At 36.1% G+C, this 16,676-nt stretch overlaps 1 long non-coding RNA gene across 2 annotated transcripts in view; it reads left to right on the forward strand.

Moving 5' to 3' along the window:
* Positions 1–374: 374 nt before the first annotated feature.
* Positions 375–16,676, forward strand: part of LOC128198439 (uncharacterized) — a 31,526-nt gene continuing 15,224 nt past the window's right edge. Inside the window, exon 1 of one of the 2 annotated variants that reach the window (XR_008251163.1) lies at positions 375–596. This is a non-coding gene — a long non-coding RNA (uncharacterized LOC128198439). Of the gene's footprint in view, positions 597–2,263; positions 2,402–16,676 lie in introns of those variants that run through there. The other variant, XR_008251164.1, reaches the window with a different exon arrangement.

Below are 16,676 nucleotides of genomic sequence, written 5' to 3' on the forward strand. Positions count from 1 at the left end.
ATTCGACACATCGCACCAGATAGACGGACAAACAAACAACGCCGCTCTGCAAAGGGTTGCACAAAAAAAGGCCGATTCGGTAGTCGTCTTGTAAAAACCTCTTTTGCATGTCGTAACGTAAATATTTATCCTAACAATAGTGGAAAGGAAGCGTGACAAACAATCACAATATGCCCCCAGTTGGCTTTCACTTTCGATTTTTTTTTCTCTATTTTTAGGAAACCCTTCCATAAAGGCTACTGTTTGCGATGCTCATTTGCATAAGAGTGTACAAAACAATAAAACACTGGTTTATTTGAACGCGAAAAGTGAAAACGGGGTTCAAGGTGATTACAAGGAGTGTTTGGTCAGTTTATGTTTTGGTGTCTCTTGTACAAGACGTGAACAGTGTTATTAAAACGTTTTGTTCAGTCAAACTAAACTATCTAAATTCCAATAAGTGCTAAAAATTGACAAGTCGATTATTTAGAAACCTAATTACTACGGGCACTATCGAAGACCATTATCAAATACATAGTACATATAGAGGTCAAGAAAGATAATGAAAACGATTTTCTTTTTAAAAAACAAATGAAGCAAGCCCAATGTTCACATAGGTAAGTAGAAATATTTAAGTTTTTAACAAATATGATCTAGTTTTTCCGATTTGAAATAAGTATGGCATTCATACAATAATTAATAATTCATTACTTACGTTGAATAGGTCATATAAATTGCAATATAGCTATCAAGGTGATACCTGTTATAGATGGCTTTATGTAGGTGCAATATCAACAACTTTCTTAGCTCCACACAGTTATCAATCGATAGAAGTTCTGACGTCAGTTTTATTGTAGCTTAAACAGCTGATTGGACGTCATTGGCCTTATTTTACGATACCGCCACAATACTTCACAAATTAGTCAAACGTTAACTCGGGATGAATTGCTCGTGGGTGCAATAAACACTGTTCCGATCATCGTGTATGCAGTTTACAACAAATTTTAATTGTCGACCTTATTTCGTATTCAATAAAGATACATTTTATTGAGAGTAATTCCCGGAGTTTACAACGTTTTGGTTGCGACGACTGCCTGTAGCAAAGATCTGTTAATAAGCTATGCACACACGATGTGTTTGCACGGATCGTTACATCATTTTGAGCTGGCTTAGCGAACTTGTTCCAATATTTAGTGTATATGCGACTTTAGGGCCAGTATTGGTCACCAAATATTTGTTTATTGGCTACATTTTTGAGCGGCGGCTTTACAACGAGACACTTCGCAATTACGCCAAGGTGTTAGTGTACCGTTGCAATGTTTGTATTGCAGCCGACTTTGTTCCTAGTTAATTCCAACCTTTTAATAAATTATTAGTGTTATAAGCTGTATCACCATCATCGTCATATCAGCCGATGGACGTCCACTGCCGGCCATAGGCCTTTTGTAGGGACTTCCTAACATCACTGAGCTACCTGCATCCAGCGAATCCCTGCGACTTGATGTCGTTGTTCCACCTGGTGGGGGGTCGACCAACACTGCGCTTTGTTGTCCATACTAAGTTTTGCCCAGTACTGACCATGCGAATGCTGAATGAATGCTGAATGAATGAATGCTGGGCATGCGAATTTGTCGCTGTCGCTGCTGCCCGACACCGGCACGAGCCCGAAGCTGTATAGACGAAGTCAAATAGACCAACTTTCACTACAGAATTGGGCACTTTCCTAATATTGCCTTACGAGGAGATTCTCTATTAATTTGCCATTTCTGGATTCTAGTGTACCTATTTCTATAACTATTCTCCGTACATTATCGACCAAAACACGTATCAGATACTACTTTTAATCCTACGATGTCTCCCTATAAAATAGGTAGATACCGTCCAAAATTAATTCTCTCTCACGTACCCACCTCATACCTATAACATCATGAGTCATGACTCAGTAGTCATCAATAAGATGTTGAATCAACATCGTAGAGTCTCTTACATACATAGAATGGATCGAAAGCAACTGTAGAGACAAACTTACATCCCACTATTTACTTTGTAAACTTGATGTGGGCCAGCGAATTGTGCCTCATTAAAATTAACACTTTTATTGCACAGAACTGGGTCAAAAGCCCAAATTATTTGGGCCATAAAGCGTATTTAAAACCACGTCAGCTGGAAGGCTGCTCGACCAACGGAATAATAGATGCGGTTTGGTTTATAGACGCCTCATATAACTTGGTCGGGCCCACGTTTTAGTCTGTTAGTATAATTTGAAACACAACCGAGTGTATACGTTTATAAATTCTAAATGCTAAATGTGAAATCGTTAACGATACAAAATATTCATCATCTATTAGTTTACTGCGGCTTAGCGGGATCTGCCACACGCATTAAATACCAAAGCTCTTCAACGAAATAACACTGGTTGCATGTAAGTGTCCAAAAATATTGTGCATGTAGCAACTTTACATAATGTCTTTTAAATGTAAGTAAATATTGTTAAATATAGTGACCCCCTGAAGTGACCTTTTGAAGCTAACCGTGATAGCCCAGTGTATATGCCTTCGGAAGGTTCGAATCCGGTCCGGAGCATGCACCTCTGAAAAGAAAACCTGCGTACCTGAGATTTTTTCTAATTTTCTACGTGTGTGAAGTCTGCCAATCCGCATTGGACCAGCGTGATGGACAAAGGTTAAACCCCAGATGGGTTACTCTCAGAATGAGAGTCATTCTGAGAGGAAACTTGTGCTCAACTGTAAGTGAGAAGTAATATTGAAAAGCTCTAGAGTACCTACATTTGTTGACTTTTATATTTTTGATAGTAAATCAGGCACTTGCCAAAATCTGATTCACGCATAAGTGTTGTGTGTTCTGTGGTCTGATTCAAAATCAGACGTGGGTTTTTCCGAGATAGCCACCGCAACCGGCAAAGCTACTATAAAGTTGGTTATTTTTAACGCTATTATTTTTAATGGTCTAGGAATTGTAATTTTGTATGTCCAGGAAATCTAACGATGAAAACCGCATCAAAATCTGTTGCGCAGTTTAAAAGATCTAAGGATTTAGAAGGCGGGATTATCTTTGTTTCATACTAGGTATATGATAAAGAAAGAGACTTTCTAGCAAAATTTGCGTAGGTAGGTATATGATAGGTAATCTAAACAATAAAAAAAAACTTTGGAATAAAATGCACTATTTTATCCATAGATTACCCCCTATTAATACCACAAATTTTACCTCTTTATAATATTAGTCCAGATAACATACTTAACGTATGCGTTTAGTGATCCGCATTGTACGGACGCATCGCATCAAACGGATTTTGGTATTCTTTGTATAGAAAGTCATACAAGTGCGTCCACTGATCCGCGTCCTGCGGATTAAATTGTACGGATTTTATGTATCGTAAATTTAAAATCCATTTGATGCGATGTGTCCGATACGTACAATGTGGATTGGACGCCTACCAATAACATGACATTTCCAAAGTGCATGTAAGCTAAGTCTACTTGAAATAAATTGAATTCTTTGTAGACATCATCTCATCTCATTATGAACCCATATTTTTCTCACTGCTGAACTTGAGTATCCTCTCAGAATGAGAGGGGTTAAGCCTTAGTCCACCACGCTGGCCCATTGCGGATTGGCGGACTTCACACACGCAGAGAATTAAGAATAACTCTGGTATGCAGGTTTCCTCACGATGTTTTTCCTTCGCCGTTTGAGAGACGTGATATTTAATTTCTTAAAATACACATAACTGAAAAGTTGGAGGTGCATGCCCCCGGGTCGGATTCGAACCCACACCCTCCGGAATCGGAGGCACAGGTCATATCCACTGGGTTATCACAGCTCTAGCTTTGTAGACATAATGAGAAGATATCTATCGTAGTCCCCAAGTATGTCTGTACCGTTAAACATAAACAAGCAGTACAATCCCAGCCTCCTGTTATTTACATGCGAACGCGAGTTTCGCGAGCGGCCGCCGTCAGAAAATTTGAAAACAAGCAGCACTATACAAACACATTTTATGTGTTATATTTGAATGTAAAATTAAACAGAAGTATTATTTTAACTCTGAACTTCAAAAGCAGCGCTTGGTTAAATACTATTGTATTAGTATGTCGTTACCTGTATCTAACAGGCATACATATTTGACACCCATTTGGTGTAGATCTATTTGGGTACTAATGCATCCCAAGGTAGTGGGTTCGATGTCTACAACTGGAAACATATTTGTGTGGAACATATGGGTGTTTTGCAGTACCCAAGCAGTTTAGGCGCGGGAGATATATATTTTTTTATTGTAGAGATAAGTATTTATGTAGGTATATTAAACATTTGTGTATATTTATCAATTATTCTCTTAGAAGTCTCTAATAATGTAACACAGCCTAACGTTTACTTTGATGTGTGTATTGTCCTAATATTTTATTTTAGTCTAAAAATAACGTTAACGTTTCAATATACCTACCTACTTATCTACAACTTAATAGGTATTATAATAATCTATATGTTGTGGTTTGGTTTTCTTTGAATATTTTTCTAGAGCGACTTGGTTTTCCAATACATACTCCAGTACTGACAAACGGAAATTGCAATGGAACGTAATATCCAATACAATATGTACAAATATTATAAAGCTGAAGAGTTTGTTTGCTAGAACGCGCTAATCTCAGGATCTACTGGTCGGATTTGAAAAATCCTTTCAGTGTTAGATAGCCCATTTATCGAGGAAAGCAATACGCTATATATAATCCTTGAATTCCTACGGGAACGGGAACCACGCGGGTAAAACTGCGCGACGTGAACTAGTTCAAAAATAAAGATAGACCTTGTTAACCTTGCGTGATATGAAAGCTTCAAATTTGAGAGGTGTAGATTTTATTCTGTCCGTTAATTTTTTTTTTCGACTCGGTCTTACGTTTAATTGGAGAGAAAACAATAATTTTAGTAATAAATAAGAAGTAATGCTTAAAAACATGGCTTATATTACTTTAGTTATTTTTTTACGTGACACCAACTATATAAATTGGTACAGTCAAGTGGAAAGAATATTTTTTGTGCCAAGCATAATATTTTATCAGGACTACGGAGGATGCATCTTTAATCTGGTTGGATATTTTTAAGTCGATAAATTTGAATGTCACCCGACAATCCCACATGTGTATAGGCAGATAAGGGCACCCCCTCTACAGCCGCGTAAGGCGTCGTAAAATATTATCCTGGTCGAGACATTTATGGCCGGTTTGAAATAGGTGCCGTGGAAACATTTCTTGAATATTATTATATGGAGATAAGCTTACTCTGTAGTTGTATGATTTCTGTGAGCACCTACTACCATAGCTTCATCATATATCACTTATGTATTTAATTATTTATATATGTTTTCTATTTATTTATTGCTTCTATAATCCATACTAATATTATAAAAGCAAATTGTCTACCTGTCACATTTTCACGACTGAACCTGGTCGATGATTCCTAATCTATACTTCAATACTAATATATAAAGCTGAAGAATTTGTTTGTTTGTTTATTTGTTTGTTTGATTGAACGCGCTAATCTCAAGAAGTACTGGTCCGATTGAAAAATTCTTTCAGTTTTATCTTACGCTAATAAGCTACTAGCTGACGCCGCGCGGTTTTACCCGCGTGATTCCCGTTCCCGTAGGAAAACGGGAATAATATATGGCCTATATAGCCTTCCTCGATAAATGGGCTATCTATTTATTTATTTTTTTTTTTTTATTCTTTACAAGTTAGCCCTTGACTACAATCTCACCTAATGGTAAGTGATGAACTTGTTAGGAGGAGGATGAAAGCCACACCCCTTTCGGTTTCTACACGGCATCGTACCGGAACGCTAAATCGCTTGGCGGTACGTCTTTGCCGTTAGGGTGGTAACTAGCCACAGCCGAAACCTCCCACCAGCCAGACCTGGACAAATTAAGAAAATCTCAATCTGCCCAGCCGGGGATCGAACCCAGGACCTCCGTCTTGTAAATCCACCGCGCGTACCACTGCGCCACGGAGGCCGTCAAACGAACAAAGAAACTCTTCAGCTCTATTATAATAATATAGATTATATTAGTTATTGAAACCACTCCTATTTACCACGTAAAAAGTAGTTAATATATTATTAAACTTTAATCCATAGAAAAGTTCGCCGTTAAAATTCCAAAGTCATTTACCGCGGCGCTTGCACACCGTTGATAATGCCATAAAATTTGTTACAAGTTTTAATTAACATAATATTAATTAACCCAGTGCGAGTCAAATAAACCCTTCTCTTCTCTTATCTTTCGGCGAATATCTTAAAAAAAATATCTAATTAATTCAACAAGAATGTATGATGCTAAGTACTCGTAAGCTATTATTTCAGATATCTCCATCTCCCTGCATTCTGCAAAGTTACAGCGATGTGACATCGCTCATATCCATGGCAATTTCGTTATTAAAGTGTTTTTCAGATAGCATGGGTACGGTAACTGTCGCCTGGTGGGTCATTGTCATCATTAGCCTATTTTAATTACCCACTATACCTAAGTGTCACTAGGAGACTGGATTTGAAGCAGATCCACCACGTTCCTTTAATGCAGATTGGCGTGCTTACTGCTTAGCATCATCATCCAATAAGTTCACGTGCCTGCAGCGGTAACGGCAGGACATCCGATAAAACTGATCGTGTGTTTAGAAACGGAGTTAGTGCTGCAGGCATCTGAACTTATTGGATGGTGCGTGGCTTCTAGCATTAGTGATAATGTTTGACTCTGTAACGAATGCTATCAGATTTTAATGATAATGCTTTACGTGTTTTCCGAAGCACGATGACGAAAATTTCTGGAATTAAAGAAAAGTTTATACCTACCTACCTGATATTTCATAGTACCAGGACCACATGATCGGAATCCGCATAGACTAACCACGACGCCGTTGTAACGAAACAATACTTACGATTACATAGCGATAAATTTGATCGTGAAGAAGCATGCTGAAGAAAGCGGTTGCTTGACATTAAATTCAGTCACATCATAACAATTACAGTCGTAACCATTTACAAGTCATTTCAGTTTGATAAATTGCAATAATTTCATCATCTCAGCGCGGGTGCATTCATGAGACCGGCCATGGCTCCCATAAAACGTCACTAATGTCCCGTAATACATCGCTCTATATCTTTATTAACAATTCCCTCGCCATAGATTCTTTTCAAACCATTCACAAAATTTATGTCCAAAGTTACGACGTTCTTATACAACTTTCCTTTATACTCAACTATTTTACTGAAAACACTGTTTTCTTTATGCGTTTTAATACGCCATATTTTCGTTAAGTGACTCCGTAGATACATTACAATGTTGCGAAGAATGAAATAAAAAAAATATTAATACGCGTAGGTACCTAAGTGCGAACGTAATCTGCTTCGAAGGCGGTATGTATAAATCAACCAAGGTTCAGCTTTTTGCATCGTTTGAAGGTTTTACTGTAAGTACATGTTTTATTATCGGATTTATTAAAATTCAACGCGCGTTAAAATATACGTTATGAATATAAAAGAGGATACATTGTAGCACATCTAAAGACGAGATCTAAACCAGTTCCATACAACCGAACCTCCATTTACTACCTACGCTATGTATAGTTGGGAATATTTTTAGGTAACAATATTTCTTCAGGCACAAAAAGCCGAGTTTAATGGATCGAAACGGAGGGCGGGTGCGACAGAGATTTATCTTTTTCAATATGGTGTGGGAATGAAACGAAGCCGAACCGCGCGTTCTTGTTTAAAATACCCTGGAAATTTCAATGAAGTGGCGCGATATTTATGAAGATAAAGTAGAACTTTGAAAGAAAATACAAAAAATATATATTTAAATAGCTAATTTAATGAATTATGCAGAACAAAGCGGCGCTTTTAAACCTGGAACTATTTTATGAGACTATAAATCTCTACCTAGACGTTTCTGCTATCGATAATGAATATGTGGGAAGCTTTATTTTTAACTACGCTTGGGTACCTACTAACTAAGCATGCATTTCATACCCACATAAAGGAAATACGAACTCTAAACACATACCTTATTAGTTAGCACGTGTTCAAATAGAGATTTTCCGTTTAAAAATTAATGCTTAACCAATCTATAAATTAAAAGGCGTTTTATATTAAAAGGAAATTACTTCAAGGATTGCTGTTTACAAACATAGGCATTGTTTATATTGTTTGTCTTGGATAAACATAGGTCATCATTAATCGGCTCACTGTTAAGCACGAGTCTCCACTCAGAATACTCTTATTGTGAGTCCACCTCACTGGCTTAATTCGGATTGGCAGACTTCACACAAGAATCAAGAAAAAACTAAGTTTCCTCACGATGTTTTTCCTTCACCGTTTGAGACACGTGATATATATTTTTTTTAATACACATAACTGAAAAGTTGGAGGTGCATGCCGCGGACCGGATTCGATTCTACGCCCTCCGAATCGAAGGCAGAGGTCATGTCCATTAGGCTATCACGTCCACGAAAATAGGTATAGTGCCACAAACTTTTCTGACCCGGTGGTCAAAAGTGGAACTAACTTCACGGAGGTCGCAATTTTGCAGAACATTAGGTACACTAAAAGCACGACAACAACGACTCACCGGGCCAGGGGTGATTCCGCTATTTTAAACTCGTCGATGTTTAATATTCAACTATAATTTTATTAGAATTTGAACTTTATTTCTATGGGATGTCAAACCTAAATGTCGCTATGAAATTATTTATATGTTGGCATGGAAATGAACGATGTTACTTCGCTGTAACTTTACAGCATGCAGGGGCATATAATTTTGTGGCACTGTACGTGTACATCAATGTAGGAATGATATGACAAAACGTGTCACAAAAATCTGGATCAGAGAGAGCCAATTCGTTCTGTCCCACGACCGTTATCATTCACTCATTGCCGCCATAAACTCATTAAGCCACATAACCGGCCAATCGAGCTTTCCAATCATGAAATTAAAATTACGTCCCCTTTATAGCCAGCCGTTACGAGCTGCGAAAAAAGGGGGCATAAAAAAGGGGGTATAAATAACACACCTTCGGAGCACGCACCCGAACCCGAGCGCAGAGTTAGTCGTAAATTATCCGCTTATAGCCTCGACCGATCAATAGCATTCATTAAGGAAAAATGTAGCCTTTTTAAAGATTTTTCGTGATGGTCGTTCGCGGTTTTACTTTTTGCAACATAAATTACGACAATGATAATGTGGCTGGTGCATTTAACCCGATGCGTTTGTGTGAATTTATGTCCACTATACTTTACCGTGCCTACAAGTGGAGTCAGGTAAAAAGTACGCTGGAATCTGGTGGGTGGGTAGTGTATCTACTAACAATTATTTACACAACCACAGACAACATAATAGTAACGCAAACAACAAATTAGTGAGGTTCATCATTAGATGAAGTAAAATCGAAAATAATAGGTACTTAACATCTGGAAAATTGAAAATTTTACCTTCCTGATGATACCGCATTTTTATAACATTAAAACTAGGTACATCAAGATTAGACACAGAGGCCTGAAAATTTCCACATTTTTTTGTCTAATATATAGGGTAAGTCCAGGATAGATGCCCCACTTTTCGAAAATGCTAAATAACTCGGAATTTTATAATCTTAGAGCATTGCGTTATTTGGGAAATATTAAATATATTTCTTAATGTTATATATAATCTGAATCGTTCTGATATAGACTGTGTAGATTTTGTGTAAATTGTAATTTTTTGGACCTCTAAAAAATGGGATAGACGCCTACTGTGGCGGATAGATGACTTATCATGAAAAAACTTCTGAGGATAGGTGCCCTTAGTGGGGATTGGCGACTTAGTTTAAACATTGTACTTGGTTTGTTCTGAAATCAAACAACTATATTATTATAATCAGTCTTTATGGTGTTTTATATAACTTTCATTTTCATTTCTTGGCCATCTTGGTTAAAGTTATGCTTTAGCTGTAGCTTTTTAACAAACTGGTATGCTAACTGACGTATTGCTGTTCGGTCCGGCGGAAATCCAGCTTCTCCTAATTTGAATGTAAGAGCCACGAGTCGTTTTTAATGCTGGATATATATCCAGCATTAAAAACGACTTATATTATAACGAATATATTGTTTAGTAATAATTATGCCAGATTGTAACTACAATGATATGATGCAATACAATACAAAGTAAAAGTAAATCAAATTTACAACAACAGTACATATACAGTTATTTTGAAAATTAGATTTGCTATTAATGGCAAATCTTCGTCTTAATATTTTAGATGGTATTTCTTATATTCTAGAAATCTGATTTACGTCTTTCTCTTCCTTTTTCATGTCTTCAAATGCTGTTAGCATACTGTCTTCGTTCTAGGTTACAGTACGAAGGACAACACCCTGTTTTCTTTTATATTTACGAGGCATTTTGCTCTCCTGCAACAATACAACACCTATAATAAACAGTTGGGGATAGTTGCCCTTAGGGGCATCTATCCTAATAAAAAACGGGGCAACTATACTTTTTGTAGGGGATAGATGCCTTTATCGATAAAAATAAAAGATTAGTTTCAATTACTATAAAATCTATCAGTTTACATAGGTTAATCTTCAATGCAAGCAGACAAATAGAAAAAAAATAGACATTATAAGCGAGAGAAAAAATACACTGTTGAAAGAACTTACGAATCTTATTTTGGCGCCTTTTGTCGTCTCACCGCGGAAGATTTTTACTCACACAGACGAAACGCATGCACTCCGGTCAAAATCCTCCCGACACTAAGGTTTGCGGGGGGAGGACTCGTTACTTACAGTAAAATTTAACTCCTACAGTGCTCCTAACATAGTGAAATAAAAATCAAGTCATCTATCCCACTGGGGCATCTATCCTGGAATTACCCTACTTTTAATGTAATAACAAATCACTTCACTTTCAACTTCGAACTTATTTGAAAAAAATTGGTCCGGTAGGTAATCGGAGGTAGGTACAACTTTTTAAGTTTCAGTTAGTCTTCAATATAGCTAGCTAATCTGAATAGTAGATATTCGTAACAAAGTGGCAAGGTACGTCTTACTTATGAGTACGTACGTAGGTATGTAGGTAAGGACTCCTCGTTCATTTTGCTTTCCGAACAGGTATAACTAATATTATGATGAGCAAAATGAGCATTGATCATACCATAATTTGAAAACTTTTATAAACGTAATAGGTAGGTATGTGATTGCGTATGTATGTTGACTTAATTATACGAGAGGCAGATGTGGGGGAGCGCGTCTCCCCGAGGGGTAACGCCCGGTCGGATCGATGCAGCTCCCTCGCTCGGTCCCAGATCGCTTTCTTCAAAACACAATTTCAACATAATCGTATACCGACCTACCTACCTATCTATATATACATACATCTACCAATCTATACATAGGTATTATAAGGCAGACATAATTATTGAAGGTATGAGTGATAGTGAAAAATTGTTTAATAAGAAAACTTTGTGGTATAAAAGAAAATGCAGTGACTAAAGACGGGAAATGTAATTTTTTATATTCATTATATTGTACTAGCGGATACCCGCGACTTCGTCCGCCCTAAGACCTCCTTTATCCGGCGGCCCTGTCGCATAAAATCCGTCTACTAACTTTAAACTACCTCGCTGTCAAATGTCATCTTTTTACGACAAGAGGTTATCGAGATTACGTGATGACCTTTCGTTTTTATAAACATTTAGATTAGATGAATAGAAAAATATATTGCTCTTTTCCAATCAGACAAATCAAGAGACAACATTACTTAGTTAGTGTTCATAATTAAACCTGTCATCATAGTGGACGATTGTAGAGTCAACAAAAAGAAAATGCACAGATATATGGAGATAGTTTTTTAGATGGTTATTATGTGGTGTTAGCGCATGGAATCCGGCGAAGCTTTCGCAGAAGTAAACTACAAATATTCATTACCCAAAACAATAGTTTACAACTAAAAGGTATACAAACATGCTATAAGACTGTTCTCATACCCAAAACACTGCAATAAAACTACTTAAGCGCTCATTTAAATTACTTTTTCGATCTCAAGACAATCCACAAAGGCACGCTGAGAGAAAAAGGTCATCGGCACGCCATCGGCAGGGTCGTGGAGGCCTTTAAAATTCTACAATTGTACCAATTAAGTCCAGTCGAAAGTGAAACTCACAAACCGGGCGGCGGTGTGTTTTTTTTCGGTAGATTTACATATTTATTGGGGCACATTTTATGGAGGCAACGGCAAAAGGCCGGGTCGTTTAATGGACAAAAAGGGTGGCTCCATGTATATTTATTTTGCCGCATCCTTTTTACGTGCAAAAGGACGTGGCTGTTTTTTCGGCACCGGCACATTTGGCGACACACTTTGCATATAAATATTGGATCGTAAATCCACGTCTCACGCATGAGCCGGATCGCATATGTGCCCCGAGGAAAATATTAAAATCATGAAATAAGGTTTTACGAATGTCGTAACTATACGTGCGAATTGAGATATGAATGGATTGAGATTATTTCCTATTAATATTTAATAACGAAATAATTCACCGTATGTGGATGTTTCATTTCTCGTTATCCTAGGGTTGAAAAAAATTTGTAGATTATGCCTACTTGACGAACGACGAAAGTATGTCAGTACGTACCTAACGTAAATAAATTAAGTAGGTAGGCCGATACGTATTGGTGAATTTTTTATGAGTAGTCTTGGACACAGATTAGTTTCACAATTGGTGGGGTTGTGATATACTTATTCTTATTATAGGATTGTTTATATATTTTTAAAAAACTTTTTAATTTTTTGTCTTAACTTAATCGCACAACAGAATATTTAAATCAAAACCATTTTTAAAACGAATTAAAATCATCATCATAAAGGTTTTATTGAGTAAGTTTTTGTTTATTTATTGAGATAATCTTAAACATGTACATATTTAAGTAATTAATTCCAAGTTTGTAGGAAACGGAATACCCGTGGGGTAAAGACAGGATCCTCACGAACCCCTTATAAATTAATGCTGACCGTGCCTTCATAAATTACCCACTCAGGGTACTATTGCCTCAATCCCTATGAACCAGTTCAGATAGGTATATAACTACTGTATACATAATAAAACGGTTGAATTTAATGTTACGTTACAAATCTTGCTCCTACGGTGTCTCCTGACTACTAAACACTATGATGATGCTTCCTACTTGTGGTGCAAAGCAAACACGGTTACCTCTGTCTCAGCAATTGACTCGTAATTGAGCTATATTCAGCCATAAGCTATTTTCCGAATGCTTCGAACACAATACATATAGAAATCGTGTAAAGTGATCGTTCCGATACTGAAACGAAATGTAAAATGTCTCTCCTCTCTCTCTGTCCTCCAATAAAATGTCTATGACTTGCAATGCATAAGCTGCATCAATTTTCTATATAAAACCAGATTTCCACGACTGATTACCACAATCGTGGAAATCTGGTTTTATATAGAAAATTAGCGATTTCCTGAGATTTGCAGGTTTGAACTTGGCGTCGAAGTTTCGAAAAGACAATCAATCTCCGATGGCAAAAATCTCTCTCAACTCAACAATGATTCAACAATGGCGGCTATCGCGTTCCAGCCGATAACGTGGTTTTCATAAAATACCCTCAATTGGTATTGATTGGTTGAGAAGAAATAATTGAGATAGGGAAATTTACGAACACAATCATAGCGCTATAAAAAATTCGGTAGGAATTAAAGCAACGAATTAAGACCGTTAAGTGATTAACATAATTTTGTTATAACTTATAACTTAGTAATAAACAGTGGAGTCTATACGAATTCAAAACTTTATAAAAAGTAGATATGATCAATAAAATTGATGGAAGGGCACTATTTACAAATATATATGTATCTATAATATAATAACTAAATTTTATTTATCTTTATTTATTAACATCTATGTAGGCAAGCATACGAGTCGCAGACAAAACTACATCGTAGTTAAAACCGACATGGAATCATTAAGCTCCTTTTGTTTTCCCCTTTATTAAGAATATCATTTACCGGTAATTTACGATAGCTGAAAAGAAATATCGGTTTTCTTCGCCATAATTTATGTCTCACACTAAGCGATATGACATTTGTTTTTATTATTTAACGGCTTGGGTGGGCTGGAACTGCGACGATTTATAGATGTGATTCTCTTGATTACCTACCGGTTGGGTAAGATCCTGGTGAACAAGAAATATTGCCATGCAAAATCGATACATCGATCCCTATATACTTATACCAACTTGGGAACGCGTTGTTTCATTTAGGTAAAGAGAGGCTTAGGTTATATTATGCTAACCTATACCTACATTTCACTGAGGCTCGATTAGGTAGATTAGAAATGATGTTTGCAGTGGCGTAACTATTGGATTTCAGGGGTGGCAAAATGTCACGGACCCACCACGGAGGCGGTGAGCTCTGAAGTAATCTAACATTAAAAAAATATATTGGGCCTCAGATGGTACAGTTACGCCACTGAAAGATTGATTTTAGATCGCGCTTAATGAGGTACATATAAGTAGTTATTATTACGAGTAGGTATACCAGTCTAGGTCTAACTTGTAAAGAATAAAAAAAGGATATACCTAGATAGTACTTTTTTGTTGACATCATGTAGGTAATTTTTGTTGACATCATATTTTTAGGATACCTGTAGATAAAAAAAGGATATAGATGTTAACAAAAAAGTAGGTAGGTTTTTGTTGACATCTATATCCTTTTTTTATTCTTTACAAGTTAGCCCTTGAACTCAATCTCACCTGATAGTAAGTGATGATGCAATCCTAGACGGAAGCAGGTTAACTTAAGCGTTGGATGAAAATCCATACCCATTTCGGTTTCTACACGACATCGTACCGGAACGCTAAATAACTTGGCGGTACGTATTTGACGGTAGGGTGGAAACTAGCCACGGCTGAAGCCAAAATTTACTAACACAAGATGTTTGACGTCACACTAAGTGGAATGCACCAGTAAATAATCAGTAGGCCAGTAAACCAGTTCTTTAGTGCATCACATGAGTGGTTCCGTAAGCCGCCATAAGACTATATTGTCCCTCGTAAACGTGTAATTTTGTTGTTACCGTACCACCGGCCTCTCCAACTCGCGGGCTTATCTAAAATGCTTTTAAAGAGCTAGAAACATTTCTTCTAGATTAACCATCATTTTGTAAATTGTCAAGACAAGTTTTATAAAATATTCGGAAACTTAAACATACGTACTTGTTTAGCTTTTTTAATAATAACCAGACGTTAAAAGGTTTCACTTTACATTCAAGGTTAGATGATAATGAAGTTAATATAATAAATAACTATACATTTTGTAAAAAACTTAAAAAGAAATGTATAGAATTTAAAATAAAGAAAGAAATTGTAAATATTAAAACACTCGTTTTAATAAGTTTTTAATAGTGTTTTGTGTATCTTGTATGTATATAACATTGTTAAAAAATTTAAAAAAGGAGAAATAAATAAATGAGAGATTTATTATTTACCCACTTACTCGTAAGTAAATATATCTACCTACCCAGCTCAAATTAAACCTTTGATTGATATTTATATCCTCTGATTTATCGTTCTTTTTTAATTTGTAGTCGTACCTACCTATGATGTTTTTTTATATATTGGTATAAATGCCAATGTATAATATTCTTTTAGACGCGTACCTTGCCTGAACTGCACAGTTCACCGCAATATTATTATAAACTTCCATTTCCCCAAGGATAGGAAAATTACTTTTAGGCGGTCAAAAATAACATTTTCTTACAAAACCTATATTATTGCATAATGTTGATAATAGAAGGTAGGTAGGTAATACATACTTTATTATTGTATGTCCTGTTTTTACAATAGCTAATGGTGCACCTACTTCAATCTATGACATTATAGTTATCCCTAGGCTTTTTCAAACGATATATTATATGGCAGTGATTTGTAAGCTCTATCTAATGTCATAAAAATGTCTGAGTGATCGGGTGTACAATTTATTGCTGTTATGGCCTATAGATATAACAATATTACCTTTTTACTGTTAAGTGCACAAACTTTGACTGTTACTTTAGTTTATTTATGTTATTACGCTCTACAATAAGTTATACTTAAAGTAAATACCTAGATATCTAAATACACAGCTATGTATACTAAAATACATAGCTACCATTATGTCTATTTATTTTGGTATTATGTGACCCAAATAAATTAATAGATTTTTATTTTCGATTATTAGATAAGTATTAGGTACCTAATAAGCGAAAAGCGAACATGAATTTAAAGATCTTGAAAAATATCCCTGGATGAACGGTAATAATTAAATGTATAATATTATTTGAGTGGGCACTAACAAAATATTATCAGAAAAAGTTCAGTATATGGATTATGTGTGTAAGTATACCTACTGTGTTCGAGCTATGAGCTCAATCCAGATTCCAGGACTCAAACTCAGGATATTATTATCCAAAACCACATAGGTTATTCAAACACTGGAACAATTAGGTAGTTAAGAATTAGGCATCAAATTGCAGCTATAGGTATAACGAATTGAAAGATGAACTGTTTTCTTGTTACCTTAAAACTCTTTAGCTGGATTTTATAGGAAAGTAGATAATAAATAATAATAAGTACGTAACTCCTATAGTTACTGAACTAA

The sequence above is a fragment of the Bicyclus anynana genome, chromosome 10 (genome assembly GCF_947172395.1).
Source record: "Bicyclus anynana chromosome 10, ilBicAnyn1.1, whole genome shotgun sequence".
Lineage (NCBI taxonomy): Eukaryota > Metazoa > Arthropoda > Insecta > Lepidoptera > Nymphalidae > Bicyclus > Bicyclus anynana.